Raw genomic sequence first — 24,107 nt, forward strand, 5'->3', positions numbered from 1 at the left:
TGGGATGCTGGGGAAAGGAAAGGAAAGGAAAGGAAAGGAAAGGAAAGGAAAGGAAAGGAAAGGAAAGGAAGGGAAGGGTTCAAATTTCTCATTACTCTCCATGCTGCACTCTGCCTCTGTAACATCAATATATTTACCACAGGGAGATAATATTTTCCTCCTGCTAACACTCCCTGACCTCCTTCCTTACACAGAAAACAAAGCAAGAGGTCTATGCTTCATGGTCCAGGCAGATGAAAAGGAATTCAGGGTATTGATCTTTCTGTTCAGTTCTTTAAAGGCCACACATATGACTAATCAGTGGGGTAGTGCTTTTTATTTCACAGCCATATGGAAAGGCTTTTTTTGTTCCCAAAGAATTGTTTCCTGTCGAAAAAAAAGGACAATTAACATGTTTCTGTATGTCTGAGGACTAAAGCCAGACTCACATAACAATAAAGGAGACAGAATCTCATTTAAAATTTTGTCTCTATCCTAATTTAAAATCAGCCTGCGAAGGCGCGTTTATATACTAGTCTGTAACACTCACGAGCTGTGTACTTGTTTATTATTTCTGAAAGTACTCTGAGTTTTCTAGGGTGGTGCCTGCTCCCTCTCCAATGTACACCTTAGTCCTACCTCTGTATCCTGAGTTTGTAATACAGAAATCTTTTCTTATGGCACTCACCTCAGTGTGCATTTCAAATAATGCCAAAGATGTCACATGAGGTTACAAGCTGTGTTTGGGCTTGTCCATCATATATTTCCGGTGTTTTCAGCAACTGAAAGACATTAGCACCTTTTAATTGTGCTTTTGCAAAGACAGCCAGAGGTCAGAGACTTCAGGTCTTCACAAAATCAATCAATATCGATTTAAGGTCAAGGCGAGTACTGAAAACACAGCAGGCACTCCCACCATCAAAGCACCATCCTTTCAGTAGCAAAATGAAAAAGAGAACAGAAGGAGAAATAGCAGCTTGTCTCACCCCTTTCTGCCTTCTGATTCCTGGTTGCCAACATCCTCCTTGTCCTCCCTGTGCCCCTGCCAGCTCCTCCTGGCTCATTGCACCCAACTGAGCCCACCCTCTTCTTGGATATCCCTCAAGAAAAAAGCTCTGTATATTTTATTCTGTGAGTATTTCAAATATCTCAACACAGGCTGCACTTCACAGAAGTCTGCCTGGACCAAGCTCTGAGAATTGGTAACAAGGATATATCCAGGAAAAGTACATATTCATACAATGTAATTCAGCTAAGGCTATCACATAAGTGCTTCTGCTTGGATAAATATTTCATACAAAACTGATAGCTATATGACCGGTTTGGTGGTTTACAAGTAGCTGGTCTGATGTTTGGCCTCTCTTGTTTTGGTTGTTTTTTTTTTTTTTTTGTAGCTTCGTTTTTGTTTTGTTTGCTTGTTTTGTTGTTTGTTATTTTTAGTAAATAATATGTCAAAATTCAAGACAAATTATTAAAACAAAAGAGTGTTACATCAACTGAGGAAACACCTGAAGTCCAAATTTCACTATTATAATGGCAGTTACATTTTTAATTTGCTGTGTTTAATGAATGTGTGTATTTGCTCCTAGTTTCTAGTAGCAAAATGTAATAAAATGCTGGGTTGGGGTGGAATAAAAGCAAGAAACACAGTTACGGAAAGCGTATTTTACCAGGTAGAAATGTCCTTCTTAGGACTGTTATTTCAGAAACCAGTAAATAAACAATTTATTTTACACAAACAGTTGCAACTTAAGAGTACCACACAACTTTACAGCACTAGGAACACTAAGGAAAAAAATTGCATCTGTGTAGCAGCTCAGTATCAACATATATGTTGAACAGCCTGAGAGATTCTGTGTCTGTCAGCTCTGCTCTTCCTAAACCATGAGGATCCCTATCCTCTGTCACTGTCATCTTGACGTAACATTTGGTGTGGTGCTGCTATAACTTTAAGGACAGACTCCTGTCCTCGTTTAGGCTGCTGCTATAAGTCCCATTAACTCACCTCTCACACAGCAAGGAAACTGGTGTCCTATTACTCTCTGAGGTCTGGAGGTATAATTTTTCTTTGCCTTATCCTTGTATTCTCTACCACTACCACACTGCTACTTCTTATACCTTCCCCTCTCCTCTCTCTCTCTCTCTCCCCACCCCCACCTTTTTCCTTTTTTTTAAAGAAACAGTTTAATTTTCTTTCCAGATGGTAAATTTTTACATCAGTTTAATAATCTCTTGAAGGTATACTGGAGCATTGCTCAACTCACTTCTAAATTAAAGTACTTATTAAAAAACTTTGAAGCACTTTAACAATTTTAAATCACTCTGCACATAGCAATTTAAAATTATTGGAGCAGTTTTATAAGCACTTGAATTTGGAGGTGATCAGAGACCTGGAAATGTGCAATATAGAGTAATTTGAAATTATTACAGTACTTCACATTTTTTATTAGCTCTTCAGTTTGGAAGTGATCGGGTTCTGACTTGTGAGCTTGTGCATTGTAATGTGAGTGCTCCTCATTCTTCGAGAGATACAGCCTGTTAAATCAAACTATTTCAATAATTGTAAATTGCTATACACAGATCATGCTCAGAAACCTAACTTCATGTCTTAAATTAAAAATATTTTTCACTCCAAATCTGTAAAAAGGCTCTTAAGTGACACAACAGCAATTTACCCTTTTGAAGAAGGTTGTTTGAAGTTTTCCCAGGATGACAACAAACCAAAAAGTCTGTGTAAAAATGCTTGAAGATGTTATATTAAAATATTTTCTCTGAGCCTATATCATGAATCTCCAACAGTGTTCAAAATCAGCCTTCCCCATGTACATATACATTGTTCTACACAGCTTAGTTTCATGAATAAGGATTTGTAACATCAAACAACATCTACAAAGCTAAGTGAGAATCCTATAGGAATAAAGTTGCATATTTTCATGTTGTTCACACCCGTGATTAAATGTAATCCTGCTAGAGCTTTTTACAACTTCTAGTCTTTCGGTCCAAACAAATAGTTTTTTTTATTTGTTTAGGACAGCATTTCACACTCTTCTCTACCAATAACAGAAGCATCCTGTCTGGAGAAAAGTGTCAAAATGAAAGCCCCACAAGAATTCAGACTAGGCATAAGGGAGAATCATTCTGCAGGCATTGTTGCATATGTAAAAATATAAATATTAACATAAAAGTAAAAAAAATAAACGTATAGAATATACTTTATTAAAAAAAACCCTGGTTTTAGATTTTCTGGGGGCAGCAGTTCAGCTTATTTTTTTACCAATAGAAAACTTTAAACAGTAAGTGTAAGTACTGCAGAGAAAACAACAGAAACCTGGGCTTGCTAACACAACTGGAAACAATGAAAAGTTAACATTACTTGTGAAAGAGTTGAATTGCTGTCACTTCAAAGTGCTGCAAGCCATAGAGTGCACTTATCAGAAGAAAGCAAATTGAAGCAAGCAATGCCAAATGGCTTTCCATAAAATAAAACTTCTCTAAGAGATCAACAAAAGGGCAACAGTAGCAAGACTACAGTTCTTTCTGATAGATGAAAGCATTAAAGTCAGCTCTAAGACTGCACATATTTGTGTTTATCTTTTGCTACCTCTATTCCACTCTGTATTAAAACTATAAGAATGAAATGTTGTGTTGATCGGTCCCATGAACAACAAGAGTTCAGGTAGGCAGATGGGATTAAATAATAATCTCAAAATGACATCATGATTAATTATGATATATCAGCAATAAATGGTGTAGCTATGGCAATCCTTAGTGATTCACTATATATAAAATTTGAGGCAATGGTTTAACATACAATGTTTGAATACCAGGATTGCAAAACATTAAATTAATGTGAAATCTTTTCAATAACCTCTTTTAGCTATTAAATAATGATAAAGCACAATGGGATAAGATTATTAGTCAAGCAAGTTGTATTTCTGAGAGAAGACCATTTAGCTTAGGTCAGTGAATTTAACATATCTCTCCTGTAAAGCCCTTAGTCTTTTTGATTTCATATGCTAAAATATTACACGTTAATGTATTATATTGCACTGAATTTCTGTATAAAAAGTGTTTCCACTTATTGGTTTAAAATTCCAGTCTTGTCCACAATCACTGAAACAGCAACTTTCCTTTTATACAGGGTCAAGTTTCTTAATATTATTCATCTCTCAAAAATGTCAAACCACTTTTCAACTTCCTTTCATCTACAGTTTTGAGTTCTGGACTAAATGTCCCCTTTCCTCTGTTGTTCCCAAAGATGCAACTTCAAAGAACATTTCAGAAAAGCTTTGGAAGAATTTGCATTTTCTAAATATATTTTTGTGACCTTTCATTTAATTGTTAAGTACAACTCTTCTAGCAACATATATCACAAATCTTCAACAGAAGACATTAGAAACTTCTGTAGAGGACTCATGCTGCTTGTCAATTCAGTAGGTGTATCACTGAGTTCTCTCAGTCACCTCACTAGCAGTCATCAGCTGTTATAAGCATAAAACCTCATTTGCCCATCCTCTACAATATGTATGAGCCCATGACCCAACAACACATGGCTCCTGCTGTCACCTGTGGAAAATTTACTTCTTTGCTATCAGAAGATGAGTCCTGATTACAGTAGTTTGCTTATCTGTTCTGTTTGTCCCCTTATCCCCCATTTTTATCCCTTTCTCAGTAAACTGGAGATGCATTCCCATTTTGTGATATTTCCATGTAATTCCATCTAATTTTGGATTTTGGCTTTGACGCCTTTAGTGCATATGCATGCACATATTCCTTTTGGACAGCAGCATGCCAAGCAGTAAACTGGATATAATCTAGCTCTGCTCTTCAAACTAAAATTGAACAAGTGATTTTCATCTCGTTGAGTTTATATTTTATCAGTACATGTTCTGCTGTTCAACCAGGTGCTGTGGCTATTCTAGTTTCTTTAACACATTTTATTGACTGAAGTCCACTAAAAATTCTCCTCCTCATCAGCAAACACAGACAAGCTCCCTTGTGGTTACCCACAGTGTTGTCAGAGCCTTTTCTCAGCTGTTTCACTTTACAAGATCACTTGTCCCTAGTAATACATATATAACTCACATATGAACTGGAATAGCTCCCCGAAAGCCATTCATCCCCAGAGGAAACTGCTCTTTAATTGTTTGTTATGCCCTCTCAGCAGGGAGGTTGACTTACACCATACATGTGCATCACTTTATTTAAATGACATCCTACCTTGCTACAAAAGCTGCCAGAGCTATTTGATCTTCTTGCACCAAGGCTGAAAACTACAGATGGTCCCCTGAGAACAAAGCAGCAGATGAAAAAGAAGTGCTGCTGCTTCAGGCAAGTTCTTTTAGCTAGAACTGTACCAGCAGCAACATGGAGCAGGAAAAACTACATGCTTTGAAGATAATTACAGTGGGCTGCATCTACCTATATTTAAGGTACACATTTTAGGATCAATTTCCTTCCCTTGGCAAGGGGAACTGCAAACAGCCTTAGCCTAAAACACTGACCATTATCCACAGTCCAGAGAAAGAAGCCTCTCTCCCACTCTTTTCCATCCTCTCTGCAAGGATCACCCCTTGTGACAGATGCTGCAAGGCTGATGTCCTGCAGTAGCACATCTCCCAGCCACTCCAGTGATCACTCAGCCGTTCCTGGCCTCACTGTCTCTCCTCAGTGCCCTCACCAGGTCACTTACAAGATGCCCCAGCTTGCACTGGGGCTCTTTCCAGCAGGACCTGGGACTGTCAGTGTCGATGTTCTGCTTTAACAGGACCCAGCAAGACAGGGGATGGAGCTCAGCACTGTCTGTGAGAATAGCACCTCGCACAGCAACACAAAAGCACAGGCTGAACAGAATTAGCAGTTTTGCTTGACAGACATTTATACAAACCCTCTCTTCACATTTGATCTTTCCAAAATTGTTGCCTGAGGTTTGCTTTGATTTTCAAGTTCAAATGAAGCATTAAAAGATATTCCCACAGAGGAAAGCAGAATTGCTGATTTTCACTGGGTTTTGAATGCTAAGCCTCAAAATAACTCCCAGGTTTTTCAGAGAGCTTTATAGGAAAATAAATAAATAAATAAATCACACCACCCTTTCCATGAACCTGGGTTCAGTTTCAGATCTGTAATAAAACACAAAACTAGGCAATATTTAGGTTGCTTAAGGTTTTGTAATAAGTTGTAGTTAGAGGGTTAGACTCAACCCTAAAGTGATATGTAAGCATGCTGGTTTACGTTATGCTCCTGTATCGCTTCTGGTGACAAAACCCATTGTTATCAGAAAGATTATGGAACTTTTATTTCTGGATTTTTCCCAACCCAAATAATATTGCCTACATTATGGAGTCTGAAAAAAAAGAATCCATGGTTTTGCCATTGGGTTTAAAGGACATGTCCTGGAGATTCTTGAGTAAGACTACTAAGCAAGAAAAATGCTCATCTGCAGGATCCAAAATCAGGACCTAATGGCTGAACGAAACACCACAAAATAAATTTAAGAGTGTAGCTGTATGCCTTCTCATGCAGCACAGACACAAACAGTAAAGGCCAGAGCTATTTATCTCTCTTGAATCTCTCTCTCTCTCTTGTTTCAGTATTGGTCGGAAGTGTTCCTTAGAGCCAGCAGCACAGCACAATCCTGCTCAGAAGAAATCTGGCAAGGGTGCTGGGGTTTTAAGTGGCTGTTACCGATCTGCAGTGAGCACCTGCTGCTGCTGCAGCTTGTCCAAGAGCAATGCTGGCTTGTTGGCTTTCCACCTCTCTGACTGGAAGCACTGACAAACGTGGCATGGATGACATGCTTCAGCAGCAGCTGGAGATGACCCCAAAGAAAGATCTGACAAACCTGATTGACATCAGGGTAACCAGCTCAGAAAACCAGAAAACTCCCCAGAGAGACAAAGGAAAGCATACATGTGACAAGTAACTCATTCTTGCATCCCCTTCAGTTTTAGAAAAGGATTGGATATATTTTGTATATTTATATATCTATTTCTTTCTTTGCAGGCCAGTGACAGTCTCCAGCTCTGCACAAAAATAATTACTCTGGTCACTTAGCAAAGGAGATGATCTGTCATCCAGAAATCTATTGCCTAGCAACAATTCCCTTATCCTCCCCCCTCACAATGAGCAATCATCACTTGCCCTACCTGCTCTCCTCTTGTTTTCGCTGGCTTTCTGGCTGATGGCAGAAGCAGCCACTCACCTGAACAGAAAGTCAGCCCTACAAGGTGTGAAACCCTCCTGACAGGAGGACAGTCTGTGCTGTTCAGGTCCACATACACGTGAGAAGATGTATTGTGTAGTTCAGGAAAATACTGGCCGCTAAGAAAAGGTGCAACTTCAGCTTTTGATAAAATAGTCTCACACTACACCTAGATCAAACCCACTTTGAATAAGATTATCAATGTGACAGCTCTGGGAAAATCGTGGTCTGGCATGGTGGAGGGCAGAGAGGAGGAAACAAAACCAGTCATATCAGACAAGAAATTGTAGCAGCACTACCCACAGCTATAGGATACATAATTTTCCTCAAAGGTTTTTCATTAGCATATATTTTGTCATTACTGTAATGTCATAGAGTTGTAAACTACTTTCTAATTATGTTTCATGTGCAATTATTTAGGCAGTGATTTATGAAAAAGAGTTGTACTGTTCCTTCTTCCCACATGGAGCCTTCCTACTCCTTCTCCCCACACAGGCAGAACCATTTGGTATTTTTGATGATTGTTGTCACAGAGAAGCATTTTTTTCTTATTTTTCCCAATGCAATATTATGGACAATCACAAAATTTATTTTGCTAACAACTTTGTGTAACGTTTTTTGTACACTTTGGACATCTTATAGCTATACCCAGAGATTAAATGAACATGACATAATTAAATGAACATGACATAACTTTTATATCACCCATCTCCATAGTATGTTACACTGGGGCAGCCTCAGACTTGACAAGTGTCCTTACTTTCAGTAGTGTCACAGCTGCTACATACTAGCTCTTCTCAAGCTTTATGCATATAAGTGACAATTATCTAAGATGATATAAATGCTCCATATTCTCCCTATGGCACATCTGTGCTGTTTCACAGTGTAAAACTTACGTATATGCTGTAGCTACCTTTGTCATTGATTGGCATGCATATAATAGACACATTTTAAAAGTTATTTCAGGTTTGAAAATGTCAAATAGTCTTCATTCTAAACTTTTTTCTCAGCTAGTCACAAATAATTTTAAAAAGAACCACCGCAAATACATAGAGACTTACACATCTATTCTGAACTGTGCTAGTGCTCAACACCTAATGTCCATCCCTCAACACATGAGATGTGAGAAATCAATCTTTTCTTGAACAACTGTCAGATGCCAATCGTGAAATATACAACTTTGAGATAAAATTTTAACTTGTGTTACCTTTGAATACCTGACACTCAGATCATCAGTAAACAACGATGATAAAGGGGAAAATATTAATATTGTATATATTAACATTGCACTACTCTGATTAATGGTGTGTTCTGTGAACAACAGCACAGTGGTCTTATAACCATTTGTTATTATGTTTTATTCTATCTTCACATTTTTAGGAAATTGTTTCAAGTTTTGGGGGAGGTTATATACTTACGTAGTATAGTTGTTACTTTATTGCTTGACATAAAATATTTCAATCTGAAATAACATCTCTCTCCCTAACACTCTTATCCCTGTCTATTTGGCAATGATTGTATCTTTGTTTTAAATGCTGCAAAAACTAACACTGTGTTCTTGTTCACGTGCCAGAATCCTTGATTATTTCAACTGTGGTATGAACAGCTTGGGGCATAGTTGATTGTTAGCTACTGCTGAAGAACCTGGAAACTAAAAATAGTTGCTCTTAAATGAGTCTTGTCATTATAGGAAATCCATTTTTGGTTTTTAGGGGTTTCTTTGTTTTTATTTGTTTGGTTTGGGTTTGGTTTGGGTTTTTGAGTTTGTTTTGTTTTGGTGTGATTTTTTTCTTTTTTTTTTTTCCTGTAGCTTTTGGTGGTGGTGGTGATTTTTGTTTTTGGTTTTTTTTTCACCCTCAACAGGAAAATGGCAATTCATTAATGGAAGACATACAGAACATTCCTAGAATAGTCCCTGGCAAGTTGTAACTAATTTAACAAATGTTAATTTTGTGTCTTAAATTTTGACTTTTTCTACCTCTGAACTATTCGGCATTTACATTGAAGACATGAGCTTAAAAAAAAAAAAAAGAGAGAGAGAGATGCATAAAACATGAAAGCAAATGTTTCTAAGATTCTTTATAGCTTTTCAGCTGAATTAATTACTCATAAAATAATATTTTTTGTAACAGTCATCTAACCACAGATCCAAAGATGCCTTCTTAAATTTAATTTCATTGCTATGAAAATGTCTGAAGTGTAAGTATCATGTGTTACTCTTTTACAAATACAACTGCACATTATAACGCATTCATTATCTTAGATGTTAGTACCACAAGGTTTGATCCAACACCACTGAAACTTATTGGTACTTTAATATTGTACCTAAAGAAGCAGAAACACAGTAATACTATTGAGACTGTGTCCAGGTAGAAAGTCTAAAACCACATTTTGAGCATAATGGCACACAGGAAAACTTAAAGTGGAAGAAGTAAGGTTTAGAATGTTCAGAATGGAAAAACAACAGAAGGAGAGAAAACACAGATGCAAACTGCAGGGTAAAGATGGGGCAAACTGAGAATGACAATTGGCATGAAAAAATTGTGCTTCCCAAAGCCCTGCATTACAGGGCACTCTGATGTACAGGATGTGTAGTAGCAAAAGCAAATAAAACACAAATTATGCAGTATTTCAAAAACAAATACTCTTTTTGATGGAATAAGAAAGACGCATAAAACAGAATACAGAAGTTTTCTGTTTTTCTGCTTCATTTTCCTGTTTAATCTCATGTACCCTCTAGGTCCAAGATCTTGAAGGGATTCAGCATCCTTTCTCTTCCACTAGCACAGTTTCTCCTGTAAAACAAGCAGCCTTTTCTCACTTTTGTTGCTGGTTGTTTGCTGCCATGTCATACTATTTTTTTTTTCTTCTGTTTTACAGGCTTCATCAACAAACTTCAAACTCACCTGAATCCACAGTTGACTTCATCATCATCATCATCAAGTAATCAAAGTTGCCATTTGACTGATATCATACTGAGTTACTATCCAGGGAGTTCAAACCTGGAGAAAAAATGGTGTGCCTTCAGTTTTTTCATTCAATGCTGCTTCACTGAGCCAGATCTTGACAAGCCATTAAGAATCATATTACCCCATATTCAAATATTTTCATTATTAACTTACGTAGCCCTCATCTTTGACTCAAAGGCTTTAACTCGGGAACCCAGACTTCGCAAGGCTGAAATGTACTGCCAGAAGTGCAGAAGTTCTCCAGACTGTTAGACAGCTCAGCAGCAACACCTTCAACCAGCACTGGCAGAAACTGACCTGCTCATGCCACTGGGAAGAATTAATTTGCACCTGAGCTGCTGGAGCAAAAGAAGGCTTTTTTGGTCTCTGTAACAGCTAACAGCATAATTGGTCCTGCTACTACACAATGATGGAAACATATTTGAAAATTTTCAGCTTAAGCAAAGCATATTTGATCTGAGAATATCCATACCGAATGCCAGTGGATTGTATAACTGCTTGCTCTTGTTCTTTGTTCCAGTCACAGATCGTATGTGAACAGCTGCTGATTTTGCTAATTTTCAAAAATTCTTATAACACAAATAGCCTTTGGTTTATTCTATTAAGCAAGCTTTTGTTTTGTGCTTATAAGAGTAATTAGTCCACAGAGTAAATGAGCAGCAGCAGTGAAGAGAGAAAAGTGCTTGTCAAAAAAAAGAGGTTTAGGCCATATGGGGACAATGAGAAACATCTCCAATGTAGATGCTGCCAGCATTGCTTCTTCCTCACCGCTTGGCATTTCTGCAAGCCACCTTACACTTCCGAAGCTTTCCCAGGCTTTGCTGTGAAGCACAGGGAGCTATTTTCCAGTAAATAAGACATCACTGAGCTCCATCTTTTCCAAAATGCCTGGAGAGCTCATTGAAAAATAAAATGCAGACCTAGAGTACTCCCACAACTGCCAAGCATCCAATTCTAATGGCAGATGCAGATGCCTGCATAGGTTCTCTGAAATTCATGGGACAGGAGGGAAGGGGAACACATGAGACAATGGTAAGTGGATACAGCAGGGAAGAGAAATCAGGGCAGAATTATGACCACAGAAAGGTCTTCCTGGAAGAAAGTCAGTGCTTTTGTCATGCCTGAGGCTGGGCATTTAAATCATTGCTTATTTGGCATCTATGACCTAATTAAAAGTTATGACCAACTTGTGAACAGCCGTGATGCTTTACCAACAAATGGATACAGTTGACCCACTGAGAAGTTGTGTATGAAAGGAAATTGAGAAAGGGAGTTCCAAATAGAAATGTCCAGACAACTACTACATCTGATTTCCTGTGGGTAAAGAAACATGCCACTGTTAATGCAGTCTTAGAAATATCAGCTTAGAAATATAAAATAGCATGTCCGCAGCTGCAAGGTTTTTTTTGTCCTTGATGAGCTGAGCAGGTGGGTGTGGGAAATGCCTCCCACACTAATTTTACGTCTGAGTGCCAGTCTCCCACAGAACTGAACAATACCAAGTTATGTACCCCAGATGGCTTTTGGTTTAATTAGCTGGCAAAGAACAGTACAAATTCTGTGGGATTATTTGTTCATGATGGCCATGACATTTTGCCTGAATTGATTTTTTGACAACTGATTAAATGCTAAAAGCTCAAAAGTTCATTCTGCAAAGTATTGCACTTAGTTAAAAAAAAAAAAAAAATTAGTCAGGTGTTGCCTATATAGTCCTGACTCCTACAGAGCCTGTAAATGCTCATGCTTACAAATCTGCTACTGTATGTATTATTGTTTACAGTAATGCTTCTGATGTCATTATTTGATATTCACATTCGAGTATCACTTCTAGAATTAATTTCCTACTGCTAAGTGTTTTATGAATGTATTGAAATGTCCTGTCTTCCCCTTGTGAATGGAGCATAGAAATAGGGGAGCTGGGAGATAGTTTCTCTTGATGAATTAACCACACAACTTTTAGAGGCTTACTACAGTTGATAACTTATAAAGGAGTAACTCACAAACATCTTGGAATAAAGTGAAGAAAGAACATCTCAGGGTCTTTTGAACCACTGTTTATTTCTGCAGAAATGTGTATTTGCAGCCCAGCCATTAGAAATAATTCCAGCACATTAATGCAGTTGTTTTCAGCATTGTTGCTATACAGCAAGTTACAGCAGCATCTCCAGAAATATGTCTGAAAATATGTCTGATATAAATGTTCTCCACAGTACAGAGGAAACAAAATCAGGGCATTAAGAATATCCTTTCACATTTTTGCAAAGTGAACCTTTGCTTTTGCGTTTGAATATAGAAAATAAAGTTATGATGAAAATTGCATACACCTCCTCTATTACAAAGGAACATAGGAATCTACCTGAAAGCAGTCTGACTGTTGTAAAAAACTAACCTGAAACCTGGAATGCTCCTTTTCTTTAGCTTCTCAAAAGCACTTGGCTACTTACCATGATATTTTTAATCAAGCATTGTCAAAGAATGTCAAGCATTGTTTCGTATTTCTTTGTCTGAGGTGCAACAATAACCTAGAGACAGGGAAAGAAGAACACCATGGTGAGTTTTTCTGTCTCCAGTAGCCACAGAATATCAGCTCTAAACACGGGAGAGGCAAACAAAAGTCTAAGTCCTGAGTGTGAGCAGAAGTCCTGGGCAGAAGTCTGAAGGATTCCAGAAAAGACTGTGCCGAACTGCATTCCGCTCCAAATATTTATAAATTCAGGAAACACTAGTCTTGAGATGCACACTACAGGGTCTGTACAGATGCTTTCTTTGGCAGCGGTGTTTTGCATGCTGTAATTTCTCATTAGTAAAAAAAACTCCTCAACTACAGCTTAGCTCAAGAAAACTGTAAATAAATTTTAAAGTAGACATTTTGTTTCTCAGTTATCTTCACATGTTCCTAATGAAGTTTCCTACTGTGAGGACTGCTGGAAAGGAATATGTCTAAGAAAAGAGAATGTACTCTGAGCTTATTTTCCACAAAAAAAACACAAACCAAACCAACCAACCAACCAAACAAAAAAACCAAACCAAAACAAAAAAACACAAAAAAACCCCACCATGTATCTAATGGTAACCATAATGGTTTAGAAAGAATATTAGGTCATATAATTTGAATAATTGTTTGTCATTATGAGTAAGAAAAATGTACTCTTTGATAGTTCAATGAGGCTGAGAACTTTAAATATTTAAAGACCAGTATCACAAATTGATAGTGACAAATAATGTTGGTAACTGTTAACATCCATTTTGTTATTTATTTCATTGCTGATTTTCTAACAGAAGAATTTGGACACTTGGGCATTCTGAATGCATTGGAGAAATAGAGATAGAGATTTAATTCCTACAATTTCCCACATTCTTGTCCTAAGTCATGCTTTTGGCAACTTCTAACCCCTACCACACTATTGACTTTTAATTGCTGTAGACTCTGATATTTCAACTTTTATTGGAAAGATGCATTTAAGCTAAATAGGATAGCTCTGAGGAATTATTTCAATAGGGTTGACTTTCTAATTTTTTCTTGATCATAGTAGAGATCTTTTCTGCAACAGTTTTCTCAGTGTATTGATTATGCAGTGATAAAAATAAACATAATTAATGTATTAGCATAGCCTTACTACAAATCTTCACCACGAATATCTATCACCATCAACTCAAGACCTCTGAGACCTATCAGTTCGTCAAGTGGTTGCCCTTTAAGACCCCCAGTCAGTCAATCTAGTATCTGCTCCCGTCCTGTTTGTTTTTCTGTGTCTTCTCTCCTAGGCCACCAGGGAAGAAAAAAAAAAAAAGCCTCTATGAAACCTATTGCTGCCACTGATACTACCAATCACTCCTGTCTGATAGAAGAATAGAAGATTTGATACCAAAACTTCTATGCTGATGTCTCCTTGGTGATTAGATTCTCTTTTTATTCTGTATCAGTTGCCTCTTATATGCCATGACCCTCACTATAAATGTTGGGTGAATAATATCTGTAATAAACCTCAAGATTTGTTGTTACTGCTGTAATTGAAACTAACAATGATGCTTTAGATAAATATATATGTCTCGAATTTCTTCTCTCAGCACATTATCAGCAGATCTGAAATTCTTACTTATCATAATTCCTGTCTGATAGCACCAGTCTCCAGTATTTCAACATTCAAAGCAATAGGCCTATTTTCTCTAGTTGAGAAGGTAGACTTTATAATGTCATTTTACCGGGTTTGTTGTTAAATATTAATGTGGAAATTAAATAAGGTTTAAGCATTGGGTTTTAAGATTTATTTTTCATTACGTCTGTTACAAGAAATCTTTATTAATATGCTGTGAAATGAGAAATCTACAACATCACTAATAAAACCTTTTAAGTGGTAATCCTTCATAATCCTTCCTTGTAATGGTTGAGCATTTGCAGTACTAAACCAATGAAATTCACGCATACTGCAATGGAGTAGTGGAGCAATTATTACATTTTTTCCAAAGTACCTTAGGGTTTAGATGTTTAGAGAGTAGTTTTATGTTTTAAACTTTCTGCCAACAGTGAGGCTTTAAGTTGAGTTGAATTGTGGATAAATAGTAGTATAATGTACGTTGACAGTTTAATAACATGGGTTACTATCCTTAGTTTGCTTTATGATGTAATACCTCTTTACAGGAGTCCCTGGAGATTCCTACTATGATTTTCAAGGCAGAGAGAATTCAATACATTAAAATACTTTGAGCAAGGTTTCTATTTCCTGTATTCTTTGGAAATTTTCCTGAAAAATAAATATGTGCTACAACCTTTAAAAGCTTTTCTGACATGACTTTTTGTTTTTCTTGCCACATAATAGGTTTTAAAGGTACATCTCATATAAAGCTATACTTTTTTTTAAGTTCTTTTCTATAATAACTAGTCTTATTTTTCAGATCTCTAGGGAAATTTTTCTATAAAACACAGTAATCGGTTTTCTTTTCACATCTTTCAGTTCTTATTATTTGTGCATTTAGATCAGTTTGCAAATGTTTGGTGATAAAGGTCTTGTACATTTGGATAGTTATTTCTCATATTTTGACAAGTACCTGCATAGTACCGGTTAAGTACCAAGAAGCACTAATCCAAATAACAAAATCAAATTTAAGAACTATTGAATTCTTTAACAGCTTTCATTTCTTTTTTACAGGTAATCAGGAAAAGAAACTAATTAGAATTGAAGGAAACTATTGGTTTTGATTAAATATCAGTCTAAGTGAAAACAGATTAAAAGGATCTCCAAACCACTTTAATACTAAATAAAGTCAACTACCAGTTTTGACAATTTCTTTTCTGAACGATGCCTATAGATGACGTTGTGCAAATGTTTTGAAGTCTCCTGCCAAAATACGATTTTCTGTGATCACATGTCCTCAAACATTTGTCTTAGTGGATGTTACTCTAACAAGATGATATTTTTTCCTATTCCAAGCTGGCTGACCACACAGAAAGTTTTTGAGGACACTTTTACAAAGAAGTTTCAGTATGAATGATTCATATGAGCTAGGCTGCTATATCCACACTGGTATTTGTGACACTTTCTTTCCACTCATATTATGTAAACAAAAATTTGCTCATCTGAACATTTGTAGGAAACATGTAAATGCAGACTGAAAGAAAACTGTACCGTGTGTCAAATAATTGTTAGCAATTATTTCCTAAAGTATGCACGAACTATACTTTTCCTGTAAAAATAAACCTACTGTAAAATAAGCCTCATTAGGAAATACCTGAAGGATGTGTAAGACCACCAGTACAAAGAAGGTCAAATGATGTGATCACAGACACGTCATAAAGACCAAAAGCAGAAGCTAGAGCATGTAACCTTAAAGGTCTTTTCACTATCATTTACTGCCTTCTGTTTTCATCATCCCTTTGCTGAATCAGAATTAGTGCTGCAACCAGTGAGTAACCTGAAGCCTCTCAAGCCAAATTTTTTTCATAGCCCCCACAGGAGGAATACTCAGATTTTTCACCATCAGTGGTCACACTGGCCTCCTACCAAGAGCCTGAGGGCCATGCGTGAATGGCATTCACATCTACATACAGTTTCACAGAATCACAGAATGGTTGGGGTTGGAAGGGACCTCTGGAGATCATCTAGTCCAAGCCATCTGCTGAAGCAGGTACACCCAGAGTAGATCACACTGTAATGTGTCCAGATGGGTTTTGAATGTCTCCAGAGAAGGAGACTCCACCACCTCCCCGGGCAGCCTGTTCCAGTGCTCTGGCACCCTCGAAGTAAAGAAGTTTCTCTGCATATTCAGATGGAACCTCTTATGCTTCAGTCTGTGCCTGTTACCTCTCATTCTATAGCTGGGCACCACTGAAAGGATGTCTGGTCCCATCCTCTTGACATCCACTTTTGAGATATTCATAAACGTTGATAAGAGCCCCTCTCAGCCTTCTCTTCTCCAGGCTGAACAAGTCCAGCTCTTTCAGTCTCTGCTCATAAGTAAAATGCTCCAGGCCCCTGATCATCTTTGTAGGCCTCCACTGGGCTCCCTCCAGTAATTCCTTGTACTTCTTAAACTGGGGAGCCCAGAACTGAACACAGTACTCCAGATGCGGCCTCACCAGGGCAGAGTAAAGGGGGAGGATGACCTCCCTCAACCTGCTGGTCACACTCTTCTTGATGCACCCCGTTGGCTTTGGAGCCCTCTACCTTCTAGACCCCTATTCTTCCTTGATTCTTTCAAACAAGACCTTGAAAAGGCCAAAGTTTGCCCTGTTGAACTCCATGGTTTTAGTCCTACTTGTTGTCCTGCTTCCTCCATACAGGATCATGAACTCTACCATGTGACGGTTGCGGACAGCTGAGGCTGCCCCCAACCATGATATTTCCAAACAGTTCTTCTTGGTTTGTTAGGATAAGGTCCAGCAGCATGCCTCTCCTTGTTGGTGTCTCCACCATCTGTGTCAAAAGTTGTCATCAATGATCTGTAGGAACCTCCTGGACTGTGTGTGCTTAGCTGTGTTGCCCACCCAGCAGATATCAGGGTGAATGATGTCTCCCATGAGAACCAGGGCATGTGATCGTGTGGTTATTTCCAGGTTATGTCTGTAGAAAGCCTCATCAATTTCCTCATCATGGTCAGGTGGCCCGTAGTAAACACCCACAACAGTGTCCCCCTTGTTAGCTTGTCCCATAATTTTTACTCATAAGGACTCAACTCGCTTGTCTTTCCCCCCTAAGCAGAGATCAAGACATTCAAGTTGCTCTCTCACATAAAATGCAACTCGTCCACCACGCCTTGCTGGCTCATCTCTCCTAAAAAGTACATAGCCCTCCATGACAACATTCCAGTCATGTGAGCTGTCCCACCATGTCGCCATCACAGCAATGAAATCTTGGCCCTGTGTATGCACACAGATCTCTAATTCCTCCTGTTTATTCCCCATGCTATGCGTGTTGGTGTTCAGACATTCCAGGCAATTACTCAAGCATGCAGGTTTCTCATGAGAGGTGCAGAAAGATTTACCACAGCCACATGTATCCTTGAGGTTGTTTGCCTTCTGGTTCTCATCTTGGGAGGCAGCTAAGGAATATTTGTCGCTCCTCTGGTTGTTCTGGCATGTTCCCCAGCTGGATGCGATTGCATGAGCATCACCACTTTGGGCTCACCCCCAAGCTCATCAGTTTAGAGCCTGTTTCACCTCAGCCCTCTATCCTTGCTGTCTCATCCCACAGCATGTCACAGGTGAGCCTGATTACATCCCTGTCCCCCGTCATATCTAGTTTAAAGCCCTGTCAATGACCCCTGCTAGCTTGTGTGCAAACACCCTCTTCCCTTTTATGTGTAACATGAACTCCGTCCCACATCAGGAAACCCTGTGCCATGTAGGTCATCTCATTATCAAAAAAGCCAAAATTGTGGCTCTGACACGAAGCATGGAGACATGTGTTAATGGAGTGCAGCCATCTGTTTCTTCGAATGTCACTGCCCGTGACTGAAAGAAGAGAGGAGAAAATAACTTGTGCACCTGATTCTCTCAACAACCATCCCAAAGCCCTGAAGTCCCTTCTAGTTGCCTTTGGGTTGTGGATCACAGCCTCATCACAACCCACATGAAAAACCAGTAATGGGTAGTAGTCTGATGGCCATACCAGCCTAGGAATTTTCCTGGCGACATCCTTAACCTAGGCCCTAGGAAGACAGCAGACCTCCCTAAGAAGAGTCCTTCCAGCATATCAGACCCTCTGTACACCCCAGAAGGGAGTCATCTACAACTATAACCCTTCTTTTCTTTCTTGTGGAGGTGGTCGGAATAGGGGGAGTAGGCCTTTCAGATTATGTGGGCACTTGTGGTGTAGATGGCGGGGTGGTCCTTCATTTTCATGAGCCGTTGACTGGCCTTCCACTTCCAGAACCTCATACCTGTTGTATAGAGACACCTGGGAGGGTGGGGTGGTCAAAGAGACATTTCACTTGCTACCTCGAGTGTGGAATTGTTTCCATTCACCTCTTTTCCTTGACCTACTGTCTTCAGTCAGTCTGGGGCAGGGTAATGGGCTCTCTTGGTCTTGGTTACTTGGTGGTGGCCTTTCATGTCTCCTGGGGGCCAGAGCTAGATCACACCAGTCTGTTTCTTTCTCTGACTCCCTGATACTTTGCAACTTTCTAACTCTTCTTTTAATTCCACCACCAGGCTGTGCAGGTCATCCACCTGCTCACACCTCACACAGCTGTTCTCTTTCTTACCATTCCGTGCCAGTGAGAGACTCTGACATTCCCTGCACCCTGAGGTCTGGATGGCAGCATGTTTCCTTGGCAGTTCTGTCTGTGTTGCTACCTCCTTCACGGCAAATGCAGGGGACGTTTTTTCCAAGTGGCTACCATAGTTAAGGCACCTTCTGCAAGGGTGGTAACCACTAACTGTACTAATCTCTTGAGATGGCAGACCTTCCTTGCTCCTCGCCCTTCTGCATGAACTGCAGTGCTAGCTGCCTCACCCCTGTTTGCTAGCCTTGTTCATTGCGCTCCCGGTCAGCTGCGCTTCCTAGGGGTTGCTTAGATCTCATGGCAATGCCCCCTCCATGTCAACCTCTCTCGCAAGATCTCCTGTTTCATCCCTAGAAAATATAAGCACGTGCAATCCTGACATATGCTTAAGCTAGTAACACTGATCAGATAATCCTGACTGCTTGAATTCACTGAAATCCAGTTATTTAAGTTAGTTGTAAGGTTCATCTACTAACCTAGTACACCTGCACAGGCAGTATTTGGGTGTCCTGTTGGCCATAGACTGAGCAGCAAACTTTCACAGTGCCTGAAACACCGAGGGTCAGACACCTAAAGATGTTTAGCAAATCATAGATTCAGATTGGTACCAAATGGGGTTGGAAAACCAGATAACTCAACCTCACCAACTGCTGTTGGTAAACAGTATTATTTGGTCTTGTAACTGTAACCTCAGAAGCCTATTGTAGTCTCCTGGTTTACTCCTTTTGTCTTAACTTGCTATGTAAATGCAAATCTTACCTAGCTCTATGCTAGTCACAAATGACATGGCTCCTAATTGTGTTGATGGGCTTGCTGAATGGCACATTTTGTTGTTATTATTTCTGTGACTGATCACGTCTTACTCTGCCCGTGGATCCCAAGAAGAATGCCAAAAGAGCACACAATATTGAAGCCAAGTTCAGCCGGGACAGAAGATTGACTTCTGTAGCAAAAATTATTGTTAGCATAATTCTGAGTTTAACTTTTCCTGAAAATTATCTTGTGTATAGGTATACATACATACACATCCCCACACCCCCACACAGCTTTTATTACTGCATTAGACGTGCGCTTTTTATATGTGTCCCATAAGTGATCCGCTCCCCCTTGATCAACACACAGGCAACTCCACTGGGACTCTCTGGGGCTAAGAACACAGCTTATTATAACTTTACCTTCAAGGCTGTGTGGGAAGATATGGTAGTACCTTACATCTTCTACAAATCATTACAGTAGAGAAACTGCAGTACGCAGCTAACCAGTCATCACTGGGCTGCAGACTGCAAAAAAGACGATCAATTAAAAACTCATGTTGGAAACAAGATATAGGTGTTGCAACTGCGTATTCTATTTCATAATATTTATGGAGATGTTAGAGAACAGTAAGTGTGCAATGGAGTGTTAGAGAACAATAAGTGTGTTAGAGAACAATAAGTGTGGGTTACCTTAAGCTTCTACAGAGATACTTTTTTTTAGGTTATTTCAAAGCACTGTATGAACTCAAACCTTACAATAGTCCATTCAAAACCTAGTGCACAGAAAGTCTAAGTGTTCAGAACCACAGACCAAAACCAAAGCTAAATCTTGCCTCCTTGGTTTATTTCTATCCCTTGCCACAAGCACCATATTTGCAGATGAAACCATACAGCTACTAGTATCAGTATTTGCTGATCAGACAGCTGACAGAGTTTCTTCTGATATACTTGAGCCTAAGTAATAGAAGCACCAGGCTCTTCGATGTGCAATTTCTCTTGGTAAATATGCTCAACCTTGTCCTTGGAGCTAAGACAGTTGGGTTTTTGCAGACACAGTGAATCAATGCCAGACATCTGACCCACTGATCTTCACTCTCCATCTTCCACCACTAGTAGATGATAAATCTGCTTTGTTGAGAAGAAGTAAAAAGCAATCAGCATGGGACCCCTTCATTGGAAATATTTTCTTGGGCACCTGGAGTTACCACTGTCATTGAAACTGAGTGATAGCAAACCAGGACCCTATTGTGGCCAGCACATGGAACAAGTAAAGCAACTAAGGTTTATTTTCACAAGATTGAAACATTCAATCGATTTCATTGTAAAATGAATCTCCCAAAGAGGTGTAAATGGGATCCTACGTAGGAGTTGTTTCAGCCTTCAGATATTGCTACAGCTGATCTAATAAACTAAGCGAAGAAAAAATGTCTGTACCAAAGAACTGAGTACCATGGTTACAGAGAAAAGGTTGTCTATAAATACTTGGGTGACACAAAACAGTACTGTTTAGAAAAAAATGTTGATGCATCAAATATGTAAATGATTAGATTACAATTATAAAAGTCATTGCAAAGCATTAAAGGCATACCTGGCAGAGTTCCTACCGGTTAAATCCAATCTCCAATACACATCAGCTGTAACTTGGCTTGTCTTGTTAGGTAAACAAAATGTGTCTTCACTGTCATTGCCATAAAATATTAATGCACTGGAAGTCTCTAAACCTTGCTAAGCATAAGGCCTATTATCACACTTAAGAGCAAGCAATCTAATAAATCGCTGGCTGTATAAAAACTAAGTCAGCTGGCAGAGACAGTAATCTCCCTAAGGGATAGTAAGAGCCTAATCTTCAGCTACAGCAGCTGCAGTTCCAGAGAAATCGTGTTTCTGCTACTCAGTAGAAATACATTTGTGTGGAATTCTGTTATTTAAGCTCTAATGGAATCATTAGGAGTAACCATACTTTATCAACAATACAAAATTAACTACCAAAACCATCTATGACCTAGGCTTATTACAGGCATAATTTTTTTTTATTATTATGCTTGATCTTTGTTGCTTTTAGTTAGGTCCAAACAAAAGCTGGGTACTACTAATACACATCTTCTAACAACATAAAGCTCATACATAAATAATCTTGTGTACTTACTGAGCACTGAGACAATGTCCTTAATTGAAAACAACTTACTTGTTTGGCACTGGTATGAGGTCCTTGAGGCTGTATTTAACCATAAACACAGTATTGTCATACACTTAGTAACAGAATAGATAACATCATGATTATGTTATTTTTATGGTGTACTTAGGGAACATACTGTGTGAATCAAGAGAAACAAATCACCAGAGACATACAAGACTGCACACAGACAAAAATACCTTAGCCAGGATATTATCAAAATTATTTATTTGTTACCTTTGGAGTTAACAAGAAATTAGTCTGTCTTCAAAATGGACTAGAACAACAGCTAAATATCCTAAATTAGATGATACTTAGGATGATACTAAAATATTTCATAGGAAAAATGCATGTTGAAGAAATATTCTTAAAAAGCACTGCAAGTAAATGTAGGTTGTTCCTGTAAAAGGTTTTCATAGCTTACATGAGAAAATAAATTACTTTATATTGTGTTCCCTGGCACATTTTCCATTAAATTCTATTTTAAGTGGATATTAGTAACTTAGTGAGTGAGCAGTTCAGATATTTTAGTGTAAAACTTATGGAACTAACATCATTTTTTTCTTGAGCACTGGAGCCTATCTGTTTGGTCCCACACAAAATCATTGAATGATTAAGTTTGAAAAAGTTGTGGGGAGCTCTGTAGTCCAAACTATGCTCAAAGCACTGCCAATTAACTCAAGTTGCTCAGGGCTGCCTCCAGTCAGGATTTGAATATCTATCAGGACACAGATTCCACAACCTCACCAGGCAATCTGTTCCAGTGTTTAATTGTCCCCATTGTGATTATTTTCTTCCTGTGTAATTTGAATTTCCAATTATCCAGCTTCTGACTCTTTGCCTACCACTCTGCATCTCCAAGACAAGTCTGACTCTATCACCCCTATTTCTGCCATCAGGTAAGTGTAAACTGCAATAAGGTCTCATCTCTACCTCCTCCCTCTGAGGCTGGACAAACCCCGTTCCCACAGCCTTTCCATATATACCACAGGCTCCAGCCCCCTAGCCATTCTGGAGGACATCTATTAGACTCCTTCTACTATGTCAACATCTTTTTTGTAGCCAAAAATGGACACAGTACTCCAGATGTCTCACAAGGTCAGAACAGAGAGAAATAATCAACCTGCTGGCTGCTCTTTTGCTAATACCTCCTCTACACATCAAAAGCTGCAATAGCTGAAGCCAGCATAGATTCTTAGATCTATCCTGATATTTTTTTCTCTGACATCCTGACCATTTCATCAGTTTTCTATCTTTAACTTAATTTTAAGTTTCCTGAAAAAGCTCAGAGACTGTAAAAAAGGGCTACTTATCTGCTTAGGGATGTCAGCTCATAAAATCACATGAAAAAGTGAGAAAGTTGGAGCTATTTAGATTCAAAATAAGATAGATGCATATAAAAGCATATTTGGAACAGAAAACATACATCAAGCACCTCCTGCATGGCATTCTTCATGAGAACAAAGGAGTACAAAAAGACAGTGAAAGGCAGCAAATTTTAAACTGATAAAAGGAAACACTTCTTTTACAAAACTACACCTGTAGAAATCGTTAGTTTTACACATCACTGGAAATTAAGAACTTAGCAGGATGGCAAGAGTAGGCATTACAGTTATATTAGTTATGATTGTTTACATTTAAAGATCCTTAAGGCTGCAAAACCCAGTGCTCAATACTTAGGGAAAAAAACATGATGCAAAGTTGCTTAAGCAACCTGAATTGGCTCCCTTGTGCATACACATTATGATACAATCTTTACGATTATCTACCTACATGATTATTTGCTATTGCCTCAAATACTGGTAATTCCTAGCTTTGAAGTACCTGAATTTTCACCCCAATAACATTTCTAATTTGCTTCCTTTTTTTAAAATGGAAAAATAAATTTTCAAAGTGGAAATCTACACGAAGCTTCAGGATGCTGGAACCACTAATTCGACCAGACAAGCAGCCAGTACCTGAGCTAACGACACAACTGGCTGCAATAAGAGATTCTTACACCACTAAATCCCTAAGTAAATAAGGGACAGAAGGGACTGTCATGGAGTTTTGCAACTGTTTCTCACACCAGACTAGGTAAAACTTCTGGTTCCGGGGACAAGAGCACAACAGTGACCGATCACTTGTCTAAGCTGCAACAATAGTTTTCTCTGTCTCATAGCTGTGTACCAAGCACTAGCCAGCCTCCCTCTTCTGTCTCTCTCCTCAGTTCATGCCTTTACTTTTGCCTCTCCTGGTTGTTATGAAATCTTGAATTACTTCCTCTTACTTTCTTCTGACACCCTGCCCTTCCATCATCCCTACTG

General features: G+C 38.7%; 1 long non-coding RNA gene across 2 annotated transcripts; it reads right to left on the reverse strand.

Annotated features, from left to right (window-relative positions):
• Window positions 1-544: 544 nt before the first annotated feature.
• On the reverse strand, window positions 545-21,300 carry LOC139826535 (uncharacterized). 2 transcript variants are annotated; one of them, XR_011736655.1, is made up of 4 exons: window positions 21,217-21,300; window positions 12,597-12,674; window positions 10,090-10,185; window positions 545-761 (listed from the first exon to the last, which is right to left on the reverse strand). It is a non-coding gene; the product is annotated as an uncharacterized lncRNA (long non-coding RNA). The 2 variants fall into 2 exon arrangements; XR_011736654.1 differs by lacking the exon at window positions 545-761 and adding an exon at window positions 9,896-9,978.
• Window positions 21,301-24,107: the final 2,807 nt, after the last annotated feature.

The sequence above is a fragment of the Patagioenas fasciata genome, chromosome Z, assembly GCF_037038585.1.
Source record: "Patagioenas fasciata isolate bPatFas1 chromosome Z, bPatFas1.hap1, whole genome shotgun sequence".
NCBI lineage: Eukaryota > Metazoa > Chordata > Aves > Columbiformes > Columbidae > Patagioenas > Patagioenas fasciata.